Below are 26334 nucleotides of genomic sequence, written 5' to 3'. Positions count from 1 at the left end.
GAAATACGCCTTCTGTGGAATTTGAGTTGGGCTGTCTGCTTGCTTTTTTTTTTCCTAGGAGTTGATTTGCTTGCCAGCTTGTCTTTGCTGGGCATCCAGCTGCACTGAGTGCTGCTACAGGCTTTTCTTCCTCCCACCTCCACCGTCACAGTAGAAGAAAGGTCGTTTGCAACAGAGACCCTGGAGATCCTGGGGTTCCCCTGAAACTTTTGCAAATTTCTGGGAACTGTACTGCTCAGATCCACTTCAGATACTATTAAATTAGTGGGAAAGTTTTTCATTGGATTAAGTGAGCTCCAGAGTCAAAGCTTGGGTTAGAAGTCGGGATTGGATCTGAAACTCCATCTGTGAAGTGTGCAGGTGCACAGGGTTGCAGGGAGCCTGGCCATCAAGTAGCACATACTGGAATAGCCACATGGAAATCACTTCATCGCATTACTGCTGACTTCATAATTTAAACAGTTGCAATTTCTCTCTTTGCAAACTTCAGCAAACCGGGTCAGATTTCTCTACTAAAGTCTTAGTGGGCAGGTGGATTGTGTTGACGTTTGGTTTGTGGGTAATATGGTATGGTCTTATTTCAGTTAGATTTCAAGTGTGGTTTTGGGTAAACAAGTCTCTGCATTTGGTCTGTGCCGCTTTGTAGAAATCTTAGTGAGGAAACGCCGTGGAGCCCAAACACATGTTTAATTAAAACATTCACTTCTGCTAAGAGAATTCCCTACTCTGGAGTTGGAGACCTTGTCACCTCTACCTGTTAGCAAACAGCAGGTGAATATGGCTTAGGCAGAAATGTGTTATGTAAATATAGATCTTATCTAGCGCAGATCTTCATTCCTGTAGAGTCTGCTGCTGGGCTTTGTTAGCCCGGAGGAGTGGAGTACCGGCCAGAGGCTGGGCGAGTTCAGCGAGACGTGCCAGAGATGTTTCACCCACCTTCGTACATGGGTAAGAGGAGTGAGAAGCGTGCTGAAATGAGGTCTGCCTCAGAAAGGTTTCCACTTTTGGTGCTTTTGACTCAGAGGCCTGGCTCTGTTGTACACGATACTCTCTTTTGTCTTATCTTTGTTTTCAATAAGTCTTGGAGTAGAGGGAGAAGAGTAATTTTACTTTGAGGCTGAGAGGTGGGAGATGAATTTGGTTTTGCAAGTCTACAAAATGTTGAGGAAGGCTTAACACAGTGAACAAAGTGAAAGAATGAGTTGTTGCTGCTTGTGTGCAATTTTAATGCTATCCTGCTTTTCCTGCACGCTAGTGGCTTTGTTCCGCTGAGTTTATGTTTGCTAAATGCTGTGTGCAGTGATAATTGTTTTGCAAAGGAACTAAAAGGACAGTGGGTATTAAATACTGTGAAGTAACGGCTGCTGCTCTGTGAAGGAGTGAAATCAGCCACACTAGTGTAAAGCCTCTTTTTCTTGGCCGTGCTGGGGCTGATCTCTCCTGGGCCCAGGGTCCTCACGCTGTTGGGGTCCCTGTGAGCTCTTAGCTCTTCAGCAAGGTATGTGGGGACTGGGGAAGACCGAGGGCCTGTGAGGTCAGCGAGGACATTCAGTGGTGGGAATGGGGCTCTTGGAGCTCTCTGGAGTCCTGAGGTACTCGCCGGTTTCTTCCTCTCTCTCCTTAGTAACGGGTCTGGGTCAGGGCAGGTGTGGCCCTGTGGGGTGGCTTTGCCCATAGTGAGCTGAATTAATGAATGAAAGGGAAAGATGACATTCCCTGACTGGGATGTAACCACTGGACACGTGCTGGCCTAATTTTTATTCCAGGTTCATTACAAGGTGATGCCCCTTATTATCCACCTCAAGGCTTATTATCCATAACAGCACTTGTCTAGGTTCAGCTCAGTATGACAACCCCTACTTGTCCGAGGAGGAAGAGTGCCGTGTGTAAAGGCAGCGAGGACTTTGTGTGGCTTTAAATCAAAAAGGCAAATTGAGATCAGTGAAAACGCTCAGGTGAAATACCCTCTCCCCTCCCTCTCTGAGAGATGTAAGCCGGGTGGACCTTGAAAAAGAAGAATTAGAAATCAATCTATGAAGAGTTTTCTCAGAGGCACCTTGGCAAAGGGCTTTAGGTGGAGGTTTGAAGAAGAACGTGGCCAGCCTGGTGCCGGTTTGGCAGCGGATATCTGAAAGGGATCTCGCTGCTTGGCCAAGCTGGAAGCACATTGCATTGCTGGGGGAACCAGCTGTGCTGTGGCTCCCAGGTGAGAGGACGTTTGATCTTTAAAATAATGGTGTAAAGGTTTATGTGAAATACATTGTCTGGGTTTTAAAAATACCAGCTTGACATTTAGCAGGACATAAAGGGAATATTTCTACAGTTTAGCTGGTGGTTGACAAATAATAAGAAAAACTGGCTATATCTGAAAATGCATTTGAATTTCTGCCAGTTGTGCTCTAGCTCATTTAACACAATGGTTCTGAAGGAAAAAAAACCCAAACAGAGAAAGGGCAGTGTCGACTTGACAAGGACAAGAGTTTATTCTCCTAACATTATTGCAGCATTATTTCTGGATTACTTTTTCCATTATAATGTTATAAATGATAGCTTTAGGATTAAAATTCAGACTAAGAACTTAATGTGGGACAGCAAGGAAAGCAGCTGAGTGCATGGGAGTCAGAGTGGAAGAATTAAAGGGTCTCCTATTTTCCTTCATAAATGTCAGTCCTGATGAATTCTGGAGAAATTTAAAAAGTGACTAAAAGAAATGTTACCACAGAAAAGATGTGAAGGGGCCACAGTGAAAGTTGTGAAGGGAAGAGGTCAAAAGTAAGGTAATAGCAGACTAATTAATGGGAAGAAGTTTGGAGTAACTGATTTCTTCCCTGGAGGGGTTATAAGAATGTGTAGATGTGGCACTTTGTGACATGGTTTTGTAGGCATGTTGGGCTGATGGCTGGACTGGATGATCTTGGAGATCTTTTCCACCTTTAATGATTTTATGGTTCTTTGGTGCAATGTTAACTCAGTGATATGCATGGAGGATGATTTTCCTGGCGCTGGGTAAGCTGTTACGAAGCTGAGACCTCTTTGGCAACTCATTTCACTGCCTCCCTTCTGGAGCTGCTACTTGGACATATATTTTTCAATGATGCAGCACTGGGATCAAGTATATGTATAGGGAATGAGGCACACATAGACCTGTGTGTTGAACTGCCCTGGCCCCTTCGTGGTGGCCTGGCTCTGCAAACCTTCAAGGGATTGATGCTGTCTTCTAAATTAGATGGGGAATTTCCCACTGGCTTAGCAGACGAGGCAAGTCTCTTGGGCAATGGATAAAACTTGCTCAGTCAATTGGCTTCAGCGACTACTCTGACATAACTAGACTTTGTGTTTCCGTTGTTGCTCTACTCCACCCTTGTATATTTTTAGCACAGTGCCACAGCCATTGCCTCCTGTTCCGGGACCTCGTATGGCTCATCAGCATGATCACTCAGGTGTGCCTGATGTTGGCATCATGGAAATAGGGGTAGGCAATAGGACATGACCCCAGCAGTGGCCATTCACCAGGGCTCTGCTCATCCTGCGCCTTTTGCCTACAGCCACCTCACAGACCACGGAGCCAGACACCCTCTTCAGTTTCCTGATCCACGGGAAGTCTGGTGCAGCAAGGCTCACACAAGTCGAGGGGCTTGACGTCTGCCCAATAAGGACTTTTTCCCCATCTTGAGCTCTTTCTAAGTAGCATTCATTTTGAAGATGTTGATCTGGACTACTCTTCATGAATCTGCCAGGCAGCAGCTTTTATAAACAAGATCATCAGAATGCCTTTTTTTATGGAGTGGGGAAAGAGTTGCACCAGGAATACCTGCAGAAAACAGCTTCTGGGATCAGTTCGCCTTAGACAGGCAAGATACTGCTGATAGCTGACTACAGCCAGCTTAGAAATTGCTGCAGTCAATTGGGCTAGAAGCCCCTGCTCAGTAGAATCATAGAATCATTTAGATGGGAAAACACCTCTAAGATCATCAAGTCAAACAGTTAACTTAATACCATTGTGCCTAGCAAACCATATCCCAGAGTGCCACATCTGCACTTTTTTTGGACACCTCCAGGGATGCTGACTCCACCACCTTTCTGGGCAGCCTGTGCCAGTGCTTGAGAACTCTTTGAGCAAAGAAATTTTTTGCAATATGCAGTCTAAACCTCTTCTGGCGCAACTTTAGACCATTTCCTCTCGTCCTATCACTTGTTACTTGGGAGAAGAGACCAACATCTGCCTTGCTACAACCTCCTTCGGGTAGTTGTAGAGGATGATAAGGTGTAGGGAGTTTACTCCCCTCGTTCTGCCCATTCTCCATCCACCTTCCCCATGCTTTCTTAAGACTTGAGCATTGTGAGGAGCTAGGTTCAGAGGGGTGAATTTATTTTACAGACATTCTATGATGTTTTTGGGGAGCATCAGATATTCCAGACATCAGAAACAAAATTTTGCACCAATTAATAAGAGAGAAAAATCTCAGAGACTATTTGCAGGCAGAGACAGTGGGGATGGATTTGCTCTGAATGTTGGGGAAAATAATCCTTCTTCTTCTACTGAGAATCAAATCTATATCCAAAATGCACATTCAAAGCAGCAGTTGTGTGGATAGTCAAAGGGGATGTGATCTCACAGTAAGCATCACAGAACCTAGAATACAAATTAAGGGTAAAAAAAGGCAAAAAAAGAAGAAACAACCCAAGAGGTGAAGCCCGTTCTGTACATTCTATCTTTTTTTGTTTTTTAAATTTTTAATTTTTTTCTGTTTTCCTTTTTCTTCTTTCTTTTTATTCTTCCTTTCTTCCTCTCATATCTCCTCTCTTTTCTCTTTTTTCCTCTCTTTTCCTTTTTTCCCCTTTCTTTCCCTCCTCTTCCCTTCTTTTCTTTTTGGTTTTAGTGCGAAGAAATGTGACTTGATAAGAGGCAAGACAATATGGAAAGTCCAGCTCTTCATGGGTGTGTGGTAGGTGTATGACCTGGTACGCATTAGAATCGGTGCTGTGCTTACAACTTTTGCTTCAAGAACAGTTTTTAACCTCTGTTTGTTAAATCCCATCAGCAAGCACAGAACTGCTGGTTCAGCTTTGCTCTCCCAGCCTAGGAGACCACAGCGATGGGGCAGCCCCTGGCCAGAGGGTGGGCAGAGCCATTCAGGGAAGTACTGACTGGCTGAGCCCAGGCAAGTGCAAGGGGTGGGCTGATCTCTGGAGAGGAAACACTGTGTTTTAGACCGAATACTCTCTGTGATCCTAACTTTAGTTTTTCACTGTAAATCCATGGGAAGCCAGGATGGAAAAAATACATTTTCAGAGTGGATCCAAAATATTTATGACCAGAGTGTAAATAGCAATACAGCTGAGCAATAATTCATGATGGCTATAAATTGGAGAGAGGCAGATTTAGACTAGACATAAGGAGGAAATTCTTCACAATGAGGGTGGTGAGACACTGGCACAGGTTGCCCAGGGAAGTTGTGGCTGCCCCATCCCTGGAGGTGTTCAAGGCCAGGTTGGATGGGGCCTTGGACAGCCTGTAGCCAGTGGGAGGTGTCCCTGCCCATGGCAGGGGGGTTGGAATTAGATGATCTTTAAGGTCTTTTCCAACTCAAACCATTCTATGATTTTATGATATTCCTGTACAGGAGAGAAAAATCACTTACAGTTTCACGATAAATGAATACAAAGTTTTTTAGGCAAAGCTATCAGCAAGATAATTGTTTGAATAAAGACCTAGCACTCAGAAGGTGGAAGCAGTAAGAAAGCTACAGGTGAGGGAGTAGTTTTTAAACAGACCCTGTGGGAAGCTGCTTTATCTCGTTTCTCTGGCCAGCATTCCTTTGGTGGCTGTCACATGTTTACCAACCAGCAGCCTTCCTTCTTCCTTGGGACAATAAACCAACAAGTACATACAGAGTAAAGAGCAAGAACACGAGCGCTACTCCTGTCTTTGAAACTCAGGACTGTGCCTCTCTTCAGCTTTGCCCAGCTCCTGTGAACACTGCAGGTTTTGAGGATTTAGCAACCTGTCCCACAAAGAAAGCTCTGAAATGTGTTATTTGTGAGAAAAGTGTTCTTGGGAAATTTCATTGCTGGTTTGACTTGTTTTGCTGTTTTATGTGAATGTGATTAGGTGAGTAATGTTTTGAATGATTTTTGACTATTTCTTGATAGTTTGTTATTTTGGTGACAGTTTAAGAAGGAAATTCAGTGTTACCAACACTTGTAACTTTGGATTTGCGTGCTGTTTTGGTTTTCTTGGAATACAAATGGAAATGGCAAATAATGAAATTAGAACTTAGCTTTTCCTGTTTTTTTCTGCTTTGACATTGTGCTGTCTCCTGCTGTCATTTCAGATTTTACTGTAAAGCAGTAGTAGACCATAATTCTAGATCCATGGTGAGTAACACAAGTGCAGAGTATTTGCATTCCTGTTAAGCAAAGGAACCATCTAATCGCTGTGCAAGTATTTCTGACTGAGGTAGATTTAAAAGCCGACTTAAATGTAGCATGATGGCTATGGGAGAGAACAGCTGAAGAGATCCAAATAAAGTAATAAGTAGACTCCATAGCTTGGCTCAGTGAGTCTGAAAACCTTCAAGGAACATGCTGCAATTTATTCTTGTGGTGCTTTATGTGAAGTGTTTTGCAGAATGTGTATGTGTGAATGTTTGCTCACATGGACTGGAGCATCAGAACTGCAGAAGCCCTTGAAATACACGGAATCTATTTCAGTCTGTCTCCATTGCATCTGTTTTGACTAACAGTCATCTTTATTGGCCTCCCCACTTTTCACTTTTCTTCCGGCTCTGAAGTGGCATGGCTCTCAATTTATCCCTGAGAATGGTCTTATGTCACAGCTTTTGCTTGAAAGAAACTCTGGGCAAATGCTTTTAAACCTGCTAATGCAAACAAATCCTCCGAGGCAGGGTTGTGGTCACTTTCATCTGGAGGGGGCCCCTTCTCACAGGTTTTGTAGTGCTGGGATCCCGCCCTATGCGTTGGTTTTTCAAAAGTATTATGGAGGATGTCATGCATCATCGATGTTTGTTTTCGATGAAATCATTCCTGCTCCCCCTTAGATGGGTGACAACTCTGCTTTTGATTTCCGTGCTTTAGATTTTCCATGCTCTGTAGAGATAGATATTTTGGGCGTAAGTCCCAGGGTCAATCTTTAATTCAGTTTGGTTGAATTTAGATTAAGCAAGGCTGAGAAGTGCCTGGAATAGAAAAAAAAGCATGATATAGGAAAGAACAAATGTGGGAAAGCACATGTAAGGAGCCAGCTGTTCTCCTGGCCATTAAAACCATCTCTGGTTCCCACTTCCTTATGCCTGCGGGACTTCATTGCCTTTCTGTTATCACAGAGCCCTTGTTTAGCTGAGTGATAACTTCAGTTCATGCCCTTCTCCATGCAGCTGTAGTATCAAGTTAACTTGGTAACGTTATACTAACGTTATACTAACGTGGACAGAGAAATGTTCACAGCCACATGATAAAGGGTGGCAGAACTGGCTAAGTTCTTCAGTCTATTAAAATATGACTCTAGAAACCACTGGCATTTTTTCCCCCAAGCGTTTGTTTTAATGGCTTTTGTTATTGTTAGAACATGTTTTCCCAGGGCGTAGGTCATTTGGTTGATACAAGAGGCCTAGAAATCTTCTACAGTACGCTCTTTCTTTGAAACCACACCCTGGTTTTACGAGCAGCCTTCTTCCGCCTCAGGTCTCTCTTTTAAATGCCAACAGTTGCTTCATCCTTTTCCTCAAGAGCTGGAGCTTGAGCTTTGTAGCTAGCCCAGGTCCCAGGGAGCCTTGGGGTGGGGTGGCATCTGCTGTGCAGGTGTTCTCCATACCAGGACAAATAACCGCTAAGGGTCTCCCACATCATTTGTGGCAATACTATGAGTTAATCTGGCAGTAACAATCTATGGAACAAAACTCAAGTGTAGGGTCAGTGGCTTTTAGGTTCAGAAAGTTGTGTGTTAGTGTCCAACGAGGTGCAGTAAAAAATGACCCATGAAGGGAAGGGGATCCTGAATGCCAGGGTTGACCATGCTTTTCAAGTGCCCCGATTTTGTTTGACAATTGCATGGAAAGGTCATAGTCAGGGCAATCTTTGGTGGTGTGCTGATAGTAATCAGTGGCTTTTCAAGTACCTGAATGTCATCACCACCAAACAAAATTTCTTGTCTCAGCAGCAGCACAACTGTAGGAAATTCCTTTCCAACCTGCTGTTCTTCCCTCTTTGTGGCCCCTTGGTTGTGCTACATGCCAGGCTGATCACCTGTCTTTGTGGCTGGGCTTAAATGCAATGGACAGAAACCTTTAGTGGAGCTGTAGAAAGGTTGGTCTTGTTTCTGCTTTAAAGAAAAAAAAAAAAAATCATCAGTTACTGGTTGTGCTTTCAAGGCAAAATTAGCCACCAAAGCTGACCTTTTAACATTGCCAATTAGAAGTTTTAGAATAAAGCAGGTGTTCTGCACTGCAGTTTGACAGAAGTCCCTGGTCTAGGAAGGTCAAGAGATGCGTGCTTATCTCACTTTTTCTTTTTGGTCAGCAGTTTGCTACTGCTGCTACCTGTGTTCAGTGGGAGCTGAAAAAGGGACAGAATGGATTGAGAGGGCTCAAAACAGGTAGCACCAGGTGGGTATGTTGTTAATATTGAAAAATGTATTTTTCTTTCAAAGGTTGGTTCTGGAAACATGGACCCTGTGAGGGTCCTGCTGCCGGCAGGCAGCTCTCAGTGGGAGGCTGGTCTCCTTGCTGCCTTGTCCTCTCTGTGGCCTGCCAGACGTGCTGAGTACAGACGTGGTGCTGCCATGCAGATAGCAAGAACGTCATGGTCCCTTCCTGCCCTTTCATCTCCTTCGGTAGCTGTCAGGAGATGTCTGTGGCCTATAAGGAGCCAATAAATAGTGGGTTAAAGAGGAGCCAGGGCTGTGTTCGGAGGATGCCCTGCTTTCTGCGGGTACATGGCCTGCTCTCTGCAGATGGGAAGTCGTCTAAGTATTAAGAGATTTGGTTTGATTAGCTGAAATCTCCTGTTGGCAGCACATTTCCAGTCCCTGGAGCAATGGAGATCAGACAGGTTGCCAAGGCAACGCACAGCCTTTAGCGAGAGGTTTACTGCTGCATCGTCCTTGGTCAATTGATGGAGTGGGGTTTATTTAGGTCTTTGGAAAAAAAAAAAAGCTGCTGTCCGGCCTTTTGCTGTGGTGAGTCATTCTGTCTTGGGTCAAATCTGAGGAACTAGGAACAAGGTTTTGTGGATGAGAAAAATAGGTACATGACGGCATAAAGGTCCCAATTAGGTTCTTCTTTGAAGTGGTAAGAGCACTTCAGTTCTGAGTGGATACAACTTATTCTTTGTTATTCCCCCAAATAAGAGAGAAGCAGCAACTGAAATCCTCCTTTCTCCTCCCTCTTCTCCCCTTTCTTCTCTCTCCCAAATGTAAAATACTTATTTTTGTTTGCTAAAGGACTCTACTTATTGTTGAATTCTTGACCTTTACCAGGATGCTTTCAGTTTGACCTTCTGCACTGCTTCGCTTGTCGCTCTCCGCTCCCTCTTCTGTTGCCTTGATAAATTCAGCTTATGTAAGTTTTCATTCCATTACATTATTCCTCCTTTTGCACCACTTGGTAAATGAAAAGCTCACCTCGTCACCACTGTGAACTCCACTGCGGCGGTGGTAGTGGTGTGCTGAAAGTCATCATGTCTGTTGTTGCCTCTTCATTGATCTAGACTCAAAACCAGGGAGTGTGTTGGGACTTGGGCATCTTTCATGGTCACTGTTCCCTGATTTTTACTGAGATACGGTGTTGTGGCCTGCAGTGTTTCTTCGAAATTTTGAAAAGGACCTGATGCAACGTTCTTATAAGCACAGTCAAGGAGAGAAGTGCCATTGTCTTGAGTGCAAGGCCTATTTGCTACATTAAAGAGGGTCTCTTTGAAGTAATTCTAGTAGTGATAGGAAGGATGTGCTACAGGGCTAACAAGACCACATCTGGTGAGGTCGTGGTGGTGTATGTGAGACATCGTCAGAGTGCCCTTTTTTATTTCCCTTACTGTTGAGATAAATGTGGGCTGTTCTCAACAGTAGATATCTTGTTTGTTCATGAAGAAATCATTGCACAAGCAAGAATTACAAAGCAGTCACCGCTTGGTTTAACGTGGGGAGGCAGGCTGGCATTTTCTTAACATGCAGGTGCTCCTGTTCTCCTGTGAGTGTGTACCTCAGCTGGTGTCATGTAACATGGGGAAAAGAGAAGGAATTAAAAAATAAATCTAGACACTGCTTGCTGAGATATGAATTCTGACCTTCTCTATCATGACAGGCTGAGGCAGTTGGTCTTGTGTAGCCTAAAGAAGAGAAACCTCCGTGGAGACTTCATAGCAGCCTTTTGGTACTTAAAGGGAGCCTGCAGGAAAGCTGGAGAGGGGCCCTTTGTCAGGGAGTGCAGGAACAGGATGAGGGGGAGTGGTTTTAAGCTAAAAGAGGGGGAATTGATGTGAGATATTTGGAAGAATTTTTTTGCTGTGAGGGTGGTGAGGCACTGGCAAAGGTTGCCCAAAGAAACGGTGGGTGCCTCATCCCTGGAGGTGTTCAAGGCCAGGCTGGGTGGGGCTTTGAATAACCTGATCCAGTGGGAGGTGTCCCTGCCCATGGCAGGGGGTTTGGAACTGGATGATCTTTAAAGTCCCTTCCAACCCACACCATTCCATGATTCTATGAAACCAAGGTATGGCCTTTGTAGACAGCAATTTGTATGAGAGAGGGAAAAATTAAACAGGTTGAAGGAGTCTTTAAAAGTCTACATTGGCATCCTTACTTATTTACCCTTTTTGAGAGGATGGCAATTGATAGATGTGTCACTGTGATGCTGCACGGTTATCTTCTTTCCCTGTCTCAAAATACTGCATTAGTGATACCATGGCAACAAAGAAGTTGTCTTTAAGGAAAAGAAAAAAAAAAAAAAAGCGTGACTTCAGCGTTCAAGAAAGGTGGCAGACTGACAGTCCTAGTCTCCCCTCTCTACTGGCAAGAGCTATGACAAAATGTATCCGATTGTGAACTCTGCGTTATGCTGTGACTGAAACCAATCCTAGGACATGATCAAAGACAAACCTACTCTAGTAAGAGCGGGACGAGAATCTTCTGAGAAAATGTGCTTTCACTGGACAATTAAATTCTGTTTGAATGATAACTTTTTCTAAGAAACACATCATCCTGAAAAATCTTTCCTAGACCCAAGTTGTGTCCTTATTCAGGATGGAATTCCTCTCTGAGCAGAGTGTCATGAGGGTGAGAGAAACCAGCTATCCCTTTCACTGTGCTAGATTCGCTGGAGGTCAGATATTCAAAAGACACGTGGGAAGGGCAAGTTCAAGTCTCTGTCCTGCTTGATTCAGATTTTCATTTGAGTACTGGTCTCATCTTTAACATGAGAACCCTAAAGAGGAAGAGATTAGTGTTCAGGGACTAGCTTCTTTCACTTATTTGACCTAATCTAGATTGTATAGATATTTATCACTACAGCCTTTTTCTTGCTTTCCCACATCTTAGGTGAAAGTTTTCACCATAAATTCCAGTGAAGGCTGTGTTTTGCACTTTGGTTATCTCAGCTGTTGACCCCACTCTGGGAAACAATCCTGGCAGGAACTGGTGGTGGTACAGGAGGGCCAAAGCCTTGATGGGTACCACAAAGTTCCTCGTGTTGTCCCCATTAAGCTTCTTCAGATCTGATGTGGAGAGGACCAGCTTTCAGTTCATGAATGGCAATTCAGGTGCTGCACTGCTCAAATTCTCTGTCTCCCTGGCCCTGTTAATTTTGATTAATTTTAAATACTATGTTGGATTGGAGCCTTTCCTAAGGCTGTTACCAAGATTGACAATTAGTCTCTGAATCACGCTTTAGAGGCCTAGGTTCTTACTTGAGTCACCTCCATTAGACAGGGTAAATGCTCCCCTATCTTCTGTTCTCTTGTTTCATCCCTATTTGTGTTGTGTGTGCTTACAGATGGAGGAATGGGTGAGAGCCAGGACCTTTCTGGTTGCAGAACATCAGGCATTGTCATTTGCAAACACTGTGTACTTGCTGTTGACTTGAACTAGTGCTCCTCAGTCATTTGAAACACATCCAGCAAAACCAGTACTTCATCTTTTCTAACTGGAAAATGCCTTTTATTGAAGGCAAAGTATTTCACAGAACCATATCTGCTTGGTTGCAAACGTCATGGGGAGCATTGCTCAAGGCCAGAGTGGGATTTCTGCTGCTTGGAAAACGATGCTGTCACAAGGTCCTATATAGAAAGAGCTATACCACCCTTTCTAAGGTGGAAAATCTGGCCTCAGAGAAAGCTTTCTTGAACCTGGGCCTCCTTGTTGCTGGCTTATACCTCCCACAGGTGAGCTTCTGGGTGGTCTGAGGTTTGCCCTCCCGCCGTTTATGTTTTGGTCAATTATCTATCACGTGTTCTCACTGAAGTCCATACGGTGTCCTGAGAAGTCAAGTCTGGGTCTGCCCTTTTTGGATTTTGGTGAGCAGGTTGAAAGGATCAGGTCTACCAGTACCAGTGTTGGCCCTACTGCCAGCCCCAAAATGGGCTGCACAATTAGCCAAGCTCAGCCTAAAGGGTAGAGGGTGCCCTCCCCTAGTTGTGGACATGGAACATAGTATTGGGAAAAGGAAACCATAAATTTAGGGTGGAATTCAGGCCTTCAATTCCTTAGGTTAGTGCCCTAGGTTAGGTTAGTTGTGCCTGGTGTGCCTTCCTGTGAACTCAGTGTTGCCAGGAGGAGCTGGGCACTTCTACTGGATTGCACCCCTAAGAAGAATCAGACTTTGGTGGAAGAAATGCAAATACTGTGGTTCTCAGATGACTCAAGGTGACTGAGGAGATGTCTGGGGACATGTGGCTGTCACTGTGGTGTCATTTATGGAAAGGTGCTATAGATATTATATTTGGGAGCTTCAACCTTGGGGTATAGAGGGAGGTATTTCTAGATACTAGAGTACTTGACTAGATGGATGGGATTTTTCTTACTTGTTCTTTCCAGCATAAGTTCAACTGGTTTGGGTTGTGTCTGTGCTGTGGCTCCCCTTCCGTTGAGCAGTTGTGTTAGTGTTTCCCTGTTTCACAGAGCTGCTGGGGAAGTAAATGCATTGAAGCCTGCTGAGTGTTTGGGTACTGGGGTTATGTGGGTCGTAGAAGAAAGGGAGATGAAGGATGAAGTTGCTGTACTGTCTCTGAGATCTTTGAAATTGCACACCTATGTCATTTGCCATAAGGGCAACTTCAATTTTTTAAAGCTGACCTGCAAACACATAAGCAACAGTTGCGAAGGACCCATTCTTCCACCCTTTGGTCAGTAAAATTTTGCAGTCCAAGTTAATAGAATTATACTCTGGTCAGAAATGTCTTTCAGTCCTCCATAGTCCTTATATAAAAGGACTGGAGAGCTTCCTCACTCTCTGTCTGTAAATCAGCACATAAAAATAAAGCCTGTGGAACTGAGCCTTGATGAAGGGCAAGCCCTCCTGCCTTGGGTGGGAATTCCACCCTTCATCTATAGTGCATAATGTTGTCTGATTGCGTTTCTGGTAATGTATTTGTGGATCACTTTGAGGAGAAGAGGAGGAGTTGTACAACTGTTCCCTCACAGTGCTGTTAGGAAGGGTTGGGCTTTGTCCTCTTTGAAGTAGATGTCAGGAGAGAGCTGCAATCCTGTGAAAACACACATTTATTTCTGAAGTGTTTGTGTATTGTGTGTGTGGTGCACATGAATAGAATTGCCACCTGTCCGAGGCTGATAACGATGATCTGGGGAGCAGTGGTCACGCACTCCTTATTCTAGCAGTTTGCTGTATGAAGATTCAATGCCTACAGCTTCTCTTGGTCTGAATTTATGAAATACAATGAGTTGCTTTGCCTTTTGTGGCACTTTCTGAGCTTGCATAGATATGGATTTGTTAGAAGTTTTGCTATAATGGAAACAGTGTTAACTGTGGCTCCTGAAAATCCTTTACCTTTTCTGTCTTCCTCTCTCAGAAAGATACCTTTAGTTATCCTGTTCCTTTAGAAATGGCACTAATTTCCTTTATAATCTTGGCCTCGGCTTTGGAGCGGGCAAAATGAGAAGATTGTGATACCAGTGTGCTTCGGGCACTGAGGAGAGGAAGTGACTGAGAAACCTTCTTGGTATTTCCATGCGCCCAGCGGGGAACTTGTCCTTGAAGTGGGGCTGCTGGTGTTTCACCTCACATAGCTTTCCCTTGTTAAGCATGAGACTTCTTACAGGTGGACTCCTGTGCTTTACTGCGCTATGACACTGCTGACAAGGATGAGGATATGTAGGTATGGAAGTAGGTGGGAACTTTTTAATACATCATAATAGTAATAATAATAACATGCACTTCTACTGCCTTGCAGCTTTCACTGGAACTTCTGCCCACGCATCAGCCTACTTGGTTCACAATGCAGTGTGCATGCTAGACAATTAGTGGTTGATAATGAAAAATGTCATGGGAACCAGCAGGAAAATCATAGCTTACTCCAAATATATAATGAAATGTAATTAGCACAGACAGTAAAACAGACAATTTATGCGTTTTTTCGTAATTAAAAAGTACCAGTAAACATTCCTTTTGCAGGAAGCTTGGTATCAAATGGAATTATAGAGCTATTGTCTGGAACAGGATTTTATGCAAAATTTAACCCTTGCAAAGCTGAATGGGTTAAGGTTTTGTTAGTGGCAGGCTCTCCATGTGAATCTGCTGTGGCACTTCTTCCATTCATTTTCCTGGTCCTGGTCTGGCTGAAGGGGCCAAGTTTGCAGGCAGAATTGCTGTGAAACCTGCTGCAAGTCAAATACCCAGATGAATTCAGTGCATGTAATGGCATGGCCAGTACTTTCCTCCTGCTTTTCCAAACAAACTTTTCCTTGAAGTCATCTTATAATGTGGAGGTAGCTTTGAGGGAGAGGTTGGAGCAGGAAGAGCATTGTGATGTCTTGTGCTCCCCATGTCCTCTGCGAGATGGCTTCTGTTGATCTCCCTTTCATCTCTGATCTCCTTTTTCCAAGCTTGGGGCCTTTCACACTGCACTTCTTGTTTGTTCCTGAGCAGTGTATGCGAAGGAGCGTGTGCAGTTCTGCATGCCTTCAACTTGCCAGGAGTGCAAACACCATTTCTTGGCTTGTACTCTCACCTGAGACAAGAGAATGTGTGGACACACTGTGGCATTGCACAAAGGCATCTATGGCATTAATATCTTACCTTAAAAACAGGTAAGTGAGTAGGAGAGAGTCCTGGCTGAAGGGACTGTTTGTGTCCCAAAGCATGTGGTGGCCATCTCCTTCCCTGGACTTGGATGCCCCAGGTTTGAAGCAACAGTTGAATGCCTCAGTGTGTCTCCTCTGCTTGCCCTCCAGAAGAGTCTGTCGTCTATTGCTGTAAGGCTGGGCATTTTACTTGTGTGAGGAACTCTGACACACTCCATCAATGCTGTGATGCGAGAGACGTGTGTGTTTTTGCTGCTCCTCTTCCTCAACATCCCCTCAGACCCAGACATTCCACCACAAGCCAGAACAGAGTCCTGCTCCAAAACAGTTTTCCAGTAACTTCCCAGGCATTGTCTTAGTTTAGAGTTTCATATCTGCAGAGAAAGCCTTTCAGCTGAGGGTTGAGAGGAGACCTCGGTGACGTGGTCGGGACCGTATGCAGGTGCAGCGTGTTTTCTTCTTGATGATGAAGAAGCAGAGAGACAGCATGTCTCTCGTCACAGAGGGATACTAGTTTCCAGCTGGAGCCAGGTGCACAGACTGTAACGTTCCTACCCACGTATGTGAGACAGTGCTCAGGTGCAAAATCACAGCCCTCCCTCAGAGGCGCTGTGGCACAAACCTTTACTATCTGGCAAGGATGATGTGGGGGACAGAAGAAGAAACTTCTGCTTAAAGCCATGGGACAGGATGCACAAACTCCTTTGCCTTGTGCTGCAGAAGTCTCACCCACCTCTTCACAGTCGGGCAAGAAGGGGACTTTAGAAGAAGAACTCTGTGGTTTGCTGTGGCAGCCATCTGTGCAGGAGGTGTCAATTCCTACCAGAGCTGCGGAAGTCCTTCTGCAACACCTTTCCTCTTTGCTTGGTGGAAGGGATGGTGCAGGGATCTCAGCCCTTGCTGGTTAGGATGTACGGAGAGGCGTCTGTGGAGTCCCTTCTTGTGCTCCTAGCACCTCTTGCCTCTATTTGGACACAGTTGTTTCTGTTTGGCTTTGAAAGCTTCGTCCTAGCAGTTGCTACTGGATCTTTTGTGACCTCTTACAGGAGATGCCTTTTACATCTTTGCCCCAAGGAGCTGGGAAAGCCTGAAGGGTTGTCCCAAATCCTACACCACTGTGCTATTACTTTCTTGTTCTTCTGTGGCTGACCGGGAAAAAAGAATAGATGGGGAATGATGCATCTGTGCCAGTCTGAGATCCTTTAGAGCACATGAGTAGCAGCTGATAATTTGTCTCCAAGCTTTCTTTCAGGATGCCTGGTCTAATCAATTTCCTCTGGGATTTTGCAAGGTACTGTGCAGGTCTGTTGGAGGAAGGGTTCTTTGAAGATTTCTGCATCTGGGGGTTGTGTGACATATTAGAGTATGTGTTGGACAATTTGTGTTTGCATTGGTGGCTGCTTATTCTCTATGTGAGAAGGAGAAACCCTGCCATCAGCTTGGGCTCAGAGCTGAGATTTTATAAAAGGGCTTAATAAACAGTTACAGTGGCATCCTTGCCACCCGCCTACATCACACCCTCTGCAATGAAAACACTCACATAGAGCCTTCAAAACACTATTGTCACTTTGCTACATACCTGCTCCAATTTTGTGCACACACGCATGCATGTGAGCTTGTGCACACACACACCTGTACACATGCACACACATACTCAGTCTTGTGTGCTAACGTGTGGTGATTCAGTGTTTTACATGTAAGGTTGAACATAATCCTTCTTCCTGTCTATGTAACACTCGAGAAAAGGAGGAGTCAGTGATGGGACCCAGCCAGGCTGTCATCTATATTCTGGGCTTATGGCTCCTTTGATTTATACTCAGCTCCTTTGATTTATACTTGGCTCCAGCAGCCACTTAATGGTGACTTCAGCAGCTGAAAATAGCCAGAGTGAATAGCCAGGCAGAGTCATGTCTCCTGCCCTCTTCCCTGGGCTGAAGTGCGAGAGGAAAATAGGACTGGTATGTACCTGCCAAATTACCTGGAAAAGCTGCAGCACCAGATTTCATTTCTGGCAAGAAGACCCACTGACTTCCTAGATCCTGCTCAGTGCTGATGTGGCATAAGGGGGACACAGAAGGAATCACCAGAAAATCAACTGTGCCTATTCAGAAGAGAGCAATGGAAATGTGGACTTGATCGTGTTGTTTAAGATGCTGTAATTCAGTGCATATTTCTGTTGGTTCCTTGGGCTGGAGCAAGCGAGGTCAGAACCACCTCTGGAGTTTGTGTAACCTGTATTCATCTGGGTTCAGCCCCAAACACTTGTCTGTTTTGCATGTGGGCTGCTGCTATGCCTTGGTGAATTTTTTTTCCAGTTGAGGCATATTGGCTTGTATTGATCTAAATTTTTTCAGTCCCTTAGATCATAGTCCTAGTGTGCATTATCAAGGCTGTAACTGGAGATGGTGTAGTTCTTCTAGCCTAAGTCTTTCGCTGAGTCAAGTCTTGTAAACTCCCAGTGGGGTGTTTCACAGGCAGAGCTGGCTTTGTTTACATCCTTTCCTCCTGCTCATCTCATCTGTGAGCAGCAGCTTTGCAATCACAGGCATCCCTGGTGTGTCACTGATGCTGCTGATGTTTTATTTTTATGGGGTCTTTGACTTGAATTGAACTACGGGAATTCACCCTTTTCTGGTGAAGTAATAACCACAATAATGAGCCAATTTTTTTTTTTCCCTGCAGAAGGCACTTAGAGTTTTTGACGTGTGTGCCCTTGCCATCCACATCAGATGATGTATGTAGTGTTTGTCCCTTGTTTTCGCATTTTGATATGTGTGAGAGAGGTCAAATGGCTTTAAAAGCTTTTTGCTGGCGCCAGTGGTTTGTACCCAGTGGTACAGGCAGAATGTGATAAATTGCAATAAGGCTGTTTTCTCTGTGGTTTGGTATAGGGATGATGACATATAGGGCTAGGTCATCAGCTAGTGCAAAACCACTGTGCTTGTTGTGTGTGGCCAAACCTGACACCAGGGGAGCTAAACTGAGTTACCCGAGCTGGAGTCTAGTCTTTCGCACCAAATAATGGTTTCTGCAGCAAAGAATGGATCAGAGGTTATATATAAGCCTGGTTCTTAGTAAATGTAATAAAGTTAGGGAGCACCATTACAGGGTAATCTGGTGGTTATAGAGAAAACACACAAACTGCAAAGGAGGCACTGGGGCTTTTTGCCCACTGAGCTAATTGTGCTTTCAGTCTCCCCTGAGAATTCACTGCAAGCTGTGTAGAAATGGTGTATGACCAACTGCCTTTTGTTGGCTGGATGCAGCATAGGTTGAGAGTGTCTCTCTTGAGCTGGTAGAATTCTGCATTGATATGAAAGTTATATTAACATCAGTGAGTCTTTCCTTTGTTGTAGTTCATCGGGTGAAAGAAATGAAGATCCTAATCGGAGCCAAGATTGGTGTGCAATGTACCCACTTGTCAATTTTCTCAGTAGTCTGGCCCAACGCAGATGTTGTATCCATTTAAAGCAAGCCCAATTTCTGCTGAATTTCATTGCTATTTCTTCTGAGGAGAGGATGGAGAAGCAGAGCCATGGATGCAGATGTGGTAAACCACATCTTTCTCTGGGCAGCTTTTCTCACTTGTGCTGACATTTTCTTTCTCACTTTCTGTTCCTAGTTACTCCTGAGGCCTCTGGGTTTTTGTCTGAAGTTGGAGTCTTCATTACCCTCCCTGCAGTCCTCTTTCACTTCATCAGCAAGAAGCTCTGCATTGAGAAAAGAGGTGGGCTCTCATGCCTGGAACAACAAGGGAGAAGAAAACACTACAAAGGAAAATCCAGAGCTTGTTAAGGGCCTTGGTAAGTATCACAGTATTATACCGCCTTTGATGTACGGAATCTTCTTGGAGCTTTGATTGCTGGGAGAACAGAGATAGACCCATTTGCTGTGTCTTGGGTTATTTGTGTGGAAACCAGCAAGGGTTTGGGATAGACTATAGTAACCTCCAAAACTTGATCAAATGGACAGTGAATTGCTACCATGCTCCCATTATCTTTGTTGTCTGGAGTGTTCTCTTGAAAAATGGAGGACAGCACTGGTGAAAAAACACACTCCCCTCTTTCTCTCTTGTGGGAGTGTTTTGTTGATCCAGTGAAAAGCAAAATGTGAGCAATTCCGAGTAAAGACTGCCTTTGTGCTCGTGAAGGATATGCCTGTCCTGGTTTTTGAGTAGTAGCTATTACATGCACTTTCACTGGTCTGCTCTTGTCTGGAAAAATTGTGCCTTTGAGTCCTGCAGTCAAAATAACTGGGGATCTTACTGTGTTAGAAAAAATAACATTTTAATGTTTCTCAGCCATCAAAAATGCATCCATCCAAGGGTGGTTACTGAGACTTTGGTAATTTAATCGTACATGTGTTTGGAAATTTGCGTGTCATTTAACTGTATAATCATTGAAATAATCAGCCAAGAAGAGACCTCAGAAGCCCCCCAATTAAAAAGTCTGCTTCTCAGTGGTTCAGTTTTAAAGCTAATTGTAAAAAGGCACAATCACAAAGTGTGGAAGACCCAGAGGGTTTTTTGATGCACATTTTGTGTTGCACACCGAGTTCAGCATGGCCATTATGAAGGGCATGATCTCATCATGCCTCAAGAGTCCAGGATTTATAAACAGCCTAATGCTTGGATGCTACATATGAAAGGGAGTCAGTGGGACTGTCTGCTTCTTGCTAAATGCATTAGTGAGCCAGGCACAGACACCAAAAAGTTAGAAGTACAAATGGTACTTGAAATCAGCTCTCTCTTCCCCCCTCCACTGGAATTCCTAACTTTAATGTTTCTAAACAAAGACTATGTTTTTTTTAATAAGTTTCCTTGGTCGATATTATTTTTAAGTCTTTCTTCCCTTCATTTCGCCTCCCATCAAGTGGTGTAAAAATGTGGTTTTTATTTCAGTTTTTAAGATGACACATCTCCCAGGAGTGTGTGGGTGTTGACATTCTATGGAGCTGTCACAGGCTATCATGTAAACATGTATTTGCAATGCTTTTTCAAATGTGAATTATTAATAAACAGAGTGGCTTGCTTTTTTTTTGTATTTTGTTCCTTCCAAATTTGGAAGGACAAAATCTTGCTTCCCAGCTGACACACTCCATGGCAATTTTCATTTCAGACTAAATCTTATGTCTGAGTAATAAACCTTTGAAAACATGGGTTTATAATGGAAACACTAATTCAACTTTAAGTACAGCTGTGCCGTACAAGCAAAATACCACACACATTAATGAGGTGCTAAATCTGATACGGCAGAGGAATGTGTCGTAATCATTAATTACAAGGGAAACTTAAAGATGGAGCCTTCTTTTTCCGTTCAAGAAACATCAGCTTGGCAAGTTGGAGTTAAGAGCTATTTAAATATATCATCTCTATATTTAGTTTAAATTTCACCATTGCATTTGATACTTGTAAGGCCAATATGGAATATGCATGTAGGAAATGCTAATGCTTTTAAAGGACAGCGGGTAAGAGAACAGATTAAACCCTGGGCTAATATAGCATGGCATGTGGCAAATGTAAAAACCTGGAGCTGGGGAGCCAGGAAAGGCTGTTTGTAGCATGGCAGTTGCCTGGATTGGGAGCTCTTCCAAGAGGATTTTTGACAAGCAAGAATTTGCTTCAAATCAAAGTCTGACTTGGCTGGATAGAAGGGAGAAAGATGAAAGTATTTGTAACATGTGACTTAATGGCTAGTATTCACTTTTCCTCTTCTCAACTTCTGGTGAGATGTGTTTGTTACAAGGAGATCCTGATTCTGCAGACTCTGCTATTCTTTACCATGTAAGTCATTAATGATTGCTCTTCCCAGTTCTAAGCTCTCAAATTGGGGAAATCTTTTCACCTCTCCGTACCTGGAATTAAGAGTGTCTAGAACATATATGTCTGCCATGACTATCAGCTTTATAATTATTGAAAGGAGAAAAGGCATTTTACATTTTTTTGATCCCTCTAGCCTGGCTATAATATCTGCAATAGGATAAAGCCAAATTTGCAGCAGAGTAGGTGTAGTCTGAGAAGGTGCGTATGGGTTTGGTCCATCAAATGTTTCTCTTGTCCTTAGATCTGAGTTTTGATTTACCTACCAATAAAAAAAGAGAGTTGGTATAGAAACATAAGTATTTCTGTCTACTTTGCACTTTGCAGGTGCACAGGCTGACTTTCAGAAAATGTACTGTAAAGTGCTAAAGCCTTTTTTTGTTGTTGATTTTTTTTTTTTTTGCTTTTCTGTACAGAGCCTGATGTCAAAATGAGGCAGCCGACACAATGAAATAGGTATTTCCATCAACATGGCTCTAGGATACATCTGGCTAGTTTGTTCCTAATTTAATTTTAATTGCACCGTTTGTGTCCTTATGAAAGGAGCAAGATAAGGGGAAGATCTTTGTGAAAATGAGGAATTAATTGAAAATCTACCAGGAGACTCCAGGACAAAGCCTCTTAATTACTGGGGCACAATGGATAGTGTTTTTGATGCTCGAGACCTTTGCATTTCCTATTCTTGACTGTTTCATTAACCTTAGCGATAAGCCTACCTCTTGAGCGAGGATGTGCTGCCCTTCCCTGCCTCTCACTCAGCTGCAGGAGTCCATTCACTGTGCAGTCTGGAGTTTGGCAGGGCAGAGTCAGCCTGTATTTGTGATGGACTTGGCATGGCAAGGGAGAGCTCAGAGCAGGCTGCAAAGCTTAGTAGAGAAGCTGGTAAATACATAACGGATAGGAGGGTAGCACAGAGTTAACTTCACACATGCCAAGCTTGCTTGGCTGTGCCCAAGAATGTGCAGAAGGAAGTGGTGGTGGCATGAAGGAGTCCTAAATTGATTGGAGAGATGTAAGAGCCTTGATGTAGGTCATGTGCAGAATTCCTTAGTAAGGGAAAGATTAAACACCTCTGGCCTTAATGTCAACAGGAGTGGTTTCTCACAGTATTGGTGATATTTCAGGTGGTGGTGGAGTGTGTGTGTCTGATATTTCCCCGTGGATCATGCCCCCACACAAGGAGGAGAACTTTCTCTACAACAGAGGCCTGACAGATGTCAGTGGAGTCTCATGTGAGACCTTTTGATGCTGTGATGATTTGGTGCTACTTCCTGTAGAGCGAATTTCAGGACCAAGAGGTGATGATGCTGTTCTTATGTGCGATGTTTATAGGGTTGCTGAGCCCTTTGCTTCAAAAGTTCATGGGTGAGATGAACTTTGTAGAAACATGTGACAGTGCGGGGCAAACCCTTGTGTAAAGAGCTGTATCTAACCCTGTGCTTCAGTACTGTGACTCAAAAAAGAAAAGGACCCTCTTTGTTCTATGCTGTAATCTTTTTATAATGATGTGTCCTGCAACGGGGAAAGAAATTGTAGTTTCTCGACTGTGCTTTACACAAAAATATTCCAGTTTTGCCTTGCCTTGAACATTTGTTGTGATGTTAAGCATGTACTCCTGATTTGTGAAATCGGCTTAAATATCGTGACGCTTGAAGAAACTTCTTTTCCATTTTCCTCTTCTGTCTTATCAGCCACAAGAGCACTTTCTGTTCATGATTTCAAGATGTTTTGCACAGCCAACTGCTGTAGCCTCTGGGGTTAGCAGCACACTTAAAATAAATAAACAGAGATGCAGTTCTTATATAAACCACTCATCTGTAGCTCAGGCTTTAAGGAATCAACACCTATAACACTCAAAAAAGGCAGGAACATTAATAGCGCTGCCTGGTTGTTGACCTTGCTTTATCAGTACCCAGCCAGGCACTGGGGACTCATCATGTGCGGTGTGTGGGACTGTCATATGCTAGCAGAGGCTTAGCTTAATGTTTAGAAACAAGTAATGCGGGTGAGCGTGACAACACCAGTCTGGCAGTGTGCAGTAGACTGGCTTCCTCCAATAGTGTGGTAAGTCATGGAAAGCCTAGGAACGTCCTTCTCCAAAGAAATACAGTTGCGATTGGTCTTTGTAACCCTAACACTGTACCCAGTAGCTCCATTCTCATCAGCAAGATGTAGGCTGAAAATGAGTCTGGGTTATTCATGTCACCTAGTTGAGGTACATAGGAGTGTTGGGTTCCTTGGCCAGCCAGTTGCAGGGGGGAGAGGAGCTCTTGAAAGGGAAATTTCTCAGTGCCTAAATGAAGTTGCTCTTTTAAGTTCCTTTTCCTTTCAATTACTTCTATAGAGGCTTGTAGGAAGAGTGGCTGGACATGAAATAGTGGGACTGTTGCCATTGATGCCTGCCCCAGACATTAGAGAGCCTGGTTTGTATCAAGAGTGGTTTGTATCAAGGCTGAGTTAAAAGGAAGAGTAGCTGAGGGAGATTTTCCTAAGGCGGTAGGGACAGCTGCCCGCTCAGATCTATGTCTCTCAGTTTTTTAAATAATTGAAAATTAGTTCTGTTTTTCCTAATGACCTCTCATCCTCCTGGCACGTTTGGCGGGACTGCTGGTTGGCTTAGCAGAAGTGAGAGGAAATTAGAACTAGGGATTTAGCTATATGCACACACAAAGAAGGATAACCAGACATGGATAATCATCCACTGCATTTGCCACTCAGGGCTGTGGTTCCCAAACAGCACTGTGAGCTGCTCAATGGTGGTCCATATAACAATTTCCATAGGCTCTGTAATGATGGAGTATGTGTGAGGGAAGAAGGAGTAACAGTAACTGCGCGACTCCTCAGAACGTTTCTAAAATATCTTCATTGTGTTAAACAGCTAGACATGCTCTCCCACTGCTAATTTCTATGCAAGTAATTGCTCTGATTGACCCTGGTTTCTTCATTTACTGCAGATTGGCTGGCATGATTGCAGGCGGGGTGGAAACTTTCTATTTGGTCTGCTGTACACAGCAGCTTGACAGCACGGGTGGGTGGGCTTGAGTGGTGGTGTACATCAGTGTTTCTTCAGCCTTTTGAACTTGTGATTTCCTTTTGGCTCTTCTGTCTTCATGCAAGCCAATGAATGACAGCAGCTCAATTACAGACTGCGCTGTAATTTCGACTGCAAGTTTCTTCTCCATTCCCCTAATCCAGTAATCACAGATGTTTTTCACTCTTTTACCTTGAAAGAGCACAGTTGCCACTACTAATACCACTCTTCCAATACTCCAGTGGTCTGTGACTTTCTTTATACCCTTTTTATAACCTTCAGTTTGAGAAGTATAAACAATTATTCATTGCTGCTTTCTGTATTGCCACTTGGCATAGAGCTGTTAGGTTTTTGTGCCTGTGGTGACAAGTGGCTCTTTAAATGCAAAGGACCTTGGAGGATGTGAATCTGGACTTTACACCAGAGCTGAGGCAGAATCTGGCCCTCTGGTATATCCAGACCAAATATTATGCTCAAGGAAAGTGTTTCCATTTCCTCCCTCCTGAAAAATCCCTTAAATTTTGTATTTAGATTTTGGTGGCAATAATATTTATCTGTGCAGTCACAGATTCCCCATTTTCTGAGCCCACTGGACTTACATGAAACGAACACACTTCTGGGTTCAAGAGTTCTTACAGTCTAAGCAAAGCAGAGATGGGAAGTAGTCAGAATAGGAAATCACCATCAGCTCCTTAGCTGTGTTGCTGGTGGAGCTTCTGAGCAGAGTAGCTGGATGCTAGTGTTCCGGGAGCATTTTTTTCACCTGATTTATCACCGTATACTCTGTATGGTGGGGAGAACTGTGTTTTTTTGAAAAACACTCCACAGTTTGGAGCGCTTAATATCATATTTGCATCATTCCTTTTTTTTTCTTCTGTCCTTTTCCTCTTCTCCCCTTCCAACTGAAACTGTGAGGATTAGTAATTGTTGCCATTATTTTTCACAAAATCAGACCGTGCAATAAAGGAATAGGAAGAAAAGAAGAGACACCATGGGGCCAAATATCCTAATCAAAACCACTTCTGTCACCTGGGTATCAATTTTTACAACTGATTTGGCACAGCATCACTAGTAGCGAGCTGCCTGCAAAAACATGAAATGATTTGAGAGTGAGGAATAAGTCTGCAGGCTTCCTCTGCGTAGGCTAAACCCCATGCAGCAGAGTGTGTTGCTGTCTATCTGATCTCATCTTTGTTTTCACTTCACCCTTTTGGGGCCTGCAGAACCAATGTGTTGTAGAAGTGATTTTATTGCCTTGTTGATTCGTAAGCCATGAATGTTTCCAATGAGATGTGTGCAATTTATTGGCATAAACTATTAGATCTTCCTTGAATGCCCTGGAGTTTCTGAATTACCAGATGAAAACTATTACTACAGAGCACATAATCACTTAAAAAGTGCCTCTATCTTCTTCTTTTTTAAATGTTAAATTCAGCTACATAAATAGCATTTTTATAGCACGTAGGCCAAAAAGGGTACCAAGATGTTCTGTGTTTCTGTTTTGTTTTACCTTAGGGAAACTTGGTCAGCAGTGACACTCACAGCTGATGTGAACCTCAGGCACTGTCTGCGAACCTTTCTCATAACACTTCCGCAAGAGGCTCCAATCAACTGAATGTCTTCAAGAGCACAGACTGGTTTTGGCACTGTGACAATTTTAACTGGAAATACAGCTTCATCATAGCAATGTTTGGTTATCTTTCGCTGTGAAGATGGAAGGGCTTTGCTAGCATCTTGTTAAACATGATTGTGGCTGCTGCAGGAGGAACAAAGAGCCCAGATTGTTCACAGAACTAGGACAGAGGATTTCTTGGCCCAGTGCTGCTGCTGCTCTGCTCTGCCTTCAGCAGAGTACATTTCTCATCTCCTCTCTGCCATTTCATATGTACTAACTGGGCTCCAGTCCGAATGGAGGATCAATGGCTTAGAAAGAGTTACTAAATCATCTTACCCCTCCAAGCCTTTCTTACTTTTTCCTTTCACGAACAAAATGGCCTTTTGTGCAGAGACTCGTGTTGTGGGCATCGGCTTAGATTCACACCTTGTTTTAAGTCTTTCCTCCTAAGTTTGGAGCAAGGCTTCATGATGGGTCTGCTTGTCCTAAGTGTCCAGAAAAATAAAGCCCCTGTCGTTGGATATGATCTGTGGCATTCCAAGTCAGCATGAGATGCTGATGCTCTCTGTATAAGATCAGGAAACAAAGGTAAAACATTATCAATG

The 26334-nt window shown here is 43.7% G+C and overlaps 1 protein-coding gene across 6 annotated transcripts in view; it reads left to right on the top strand.

Moving 5' to 3' along the window:
* SYT16 (synaptotagmin 16) overlaps positions 1 to 26334 on the top strand; it is a 110337-nt gene that overhangs the window by 39872 nt on the left and 44131 nt on the right. For 4 of the 6 annotated variants that reach the window (XM_054068786.1, XM_054068781.1, XM_054068784.1 and 1 more), the window contains 2 exons: positions 18888 to 19068; positions 25630 to 26317. The gene's annotated coding sequence lies outside the window, so the exon portion shown is untranslated. Of the gene's footprint in view, positions 1 to 4885; positions 4947 to 18887; positions 19069 to 25629; positions 26318 to 26334 lie in introns of those variants that run through there. The other 2 variants (XM_054068782.1, XM_054068785.1) reach the window with 2 other exon arrangements.

This window comes from Cuculus canorus, chromosome 5 (assembly GCF_017976375.1).
Source record: "Cuculus canorus isolate bCucCan1 chromosome 5, bCucCan1.pri, whole genome shotgun sequence".
NCBI classification, from domain to species: domain Eukaryota; kingdom Metazoa; phylum Chordata; class Aves; order Cuculiformes; family Cuculidae; genus Cuculus; species Cuculus canorus.
Note: the sequence above shows the minus strand (reverse complement) of the source record. Positions and strands in the feature narration are given on the sequence as shown.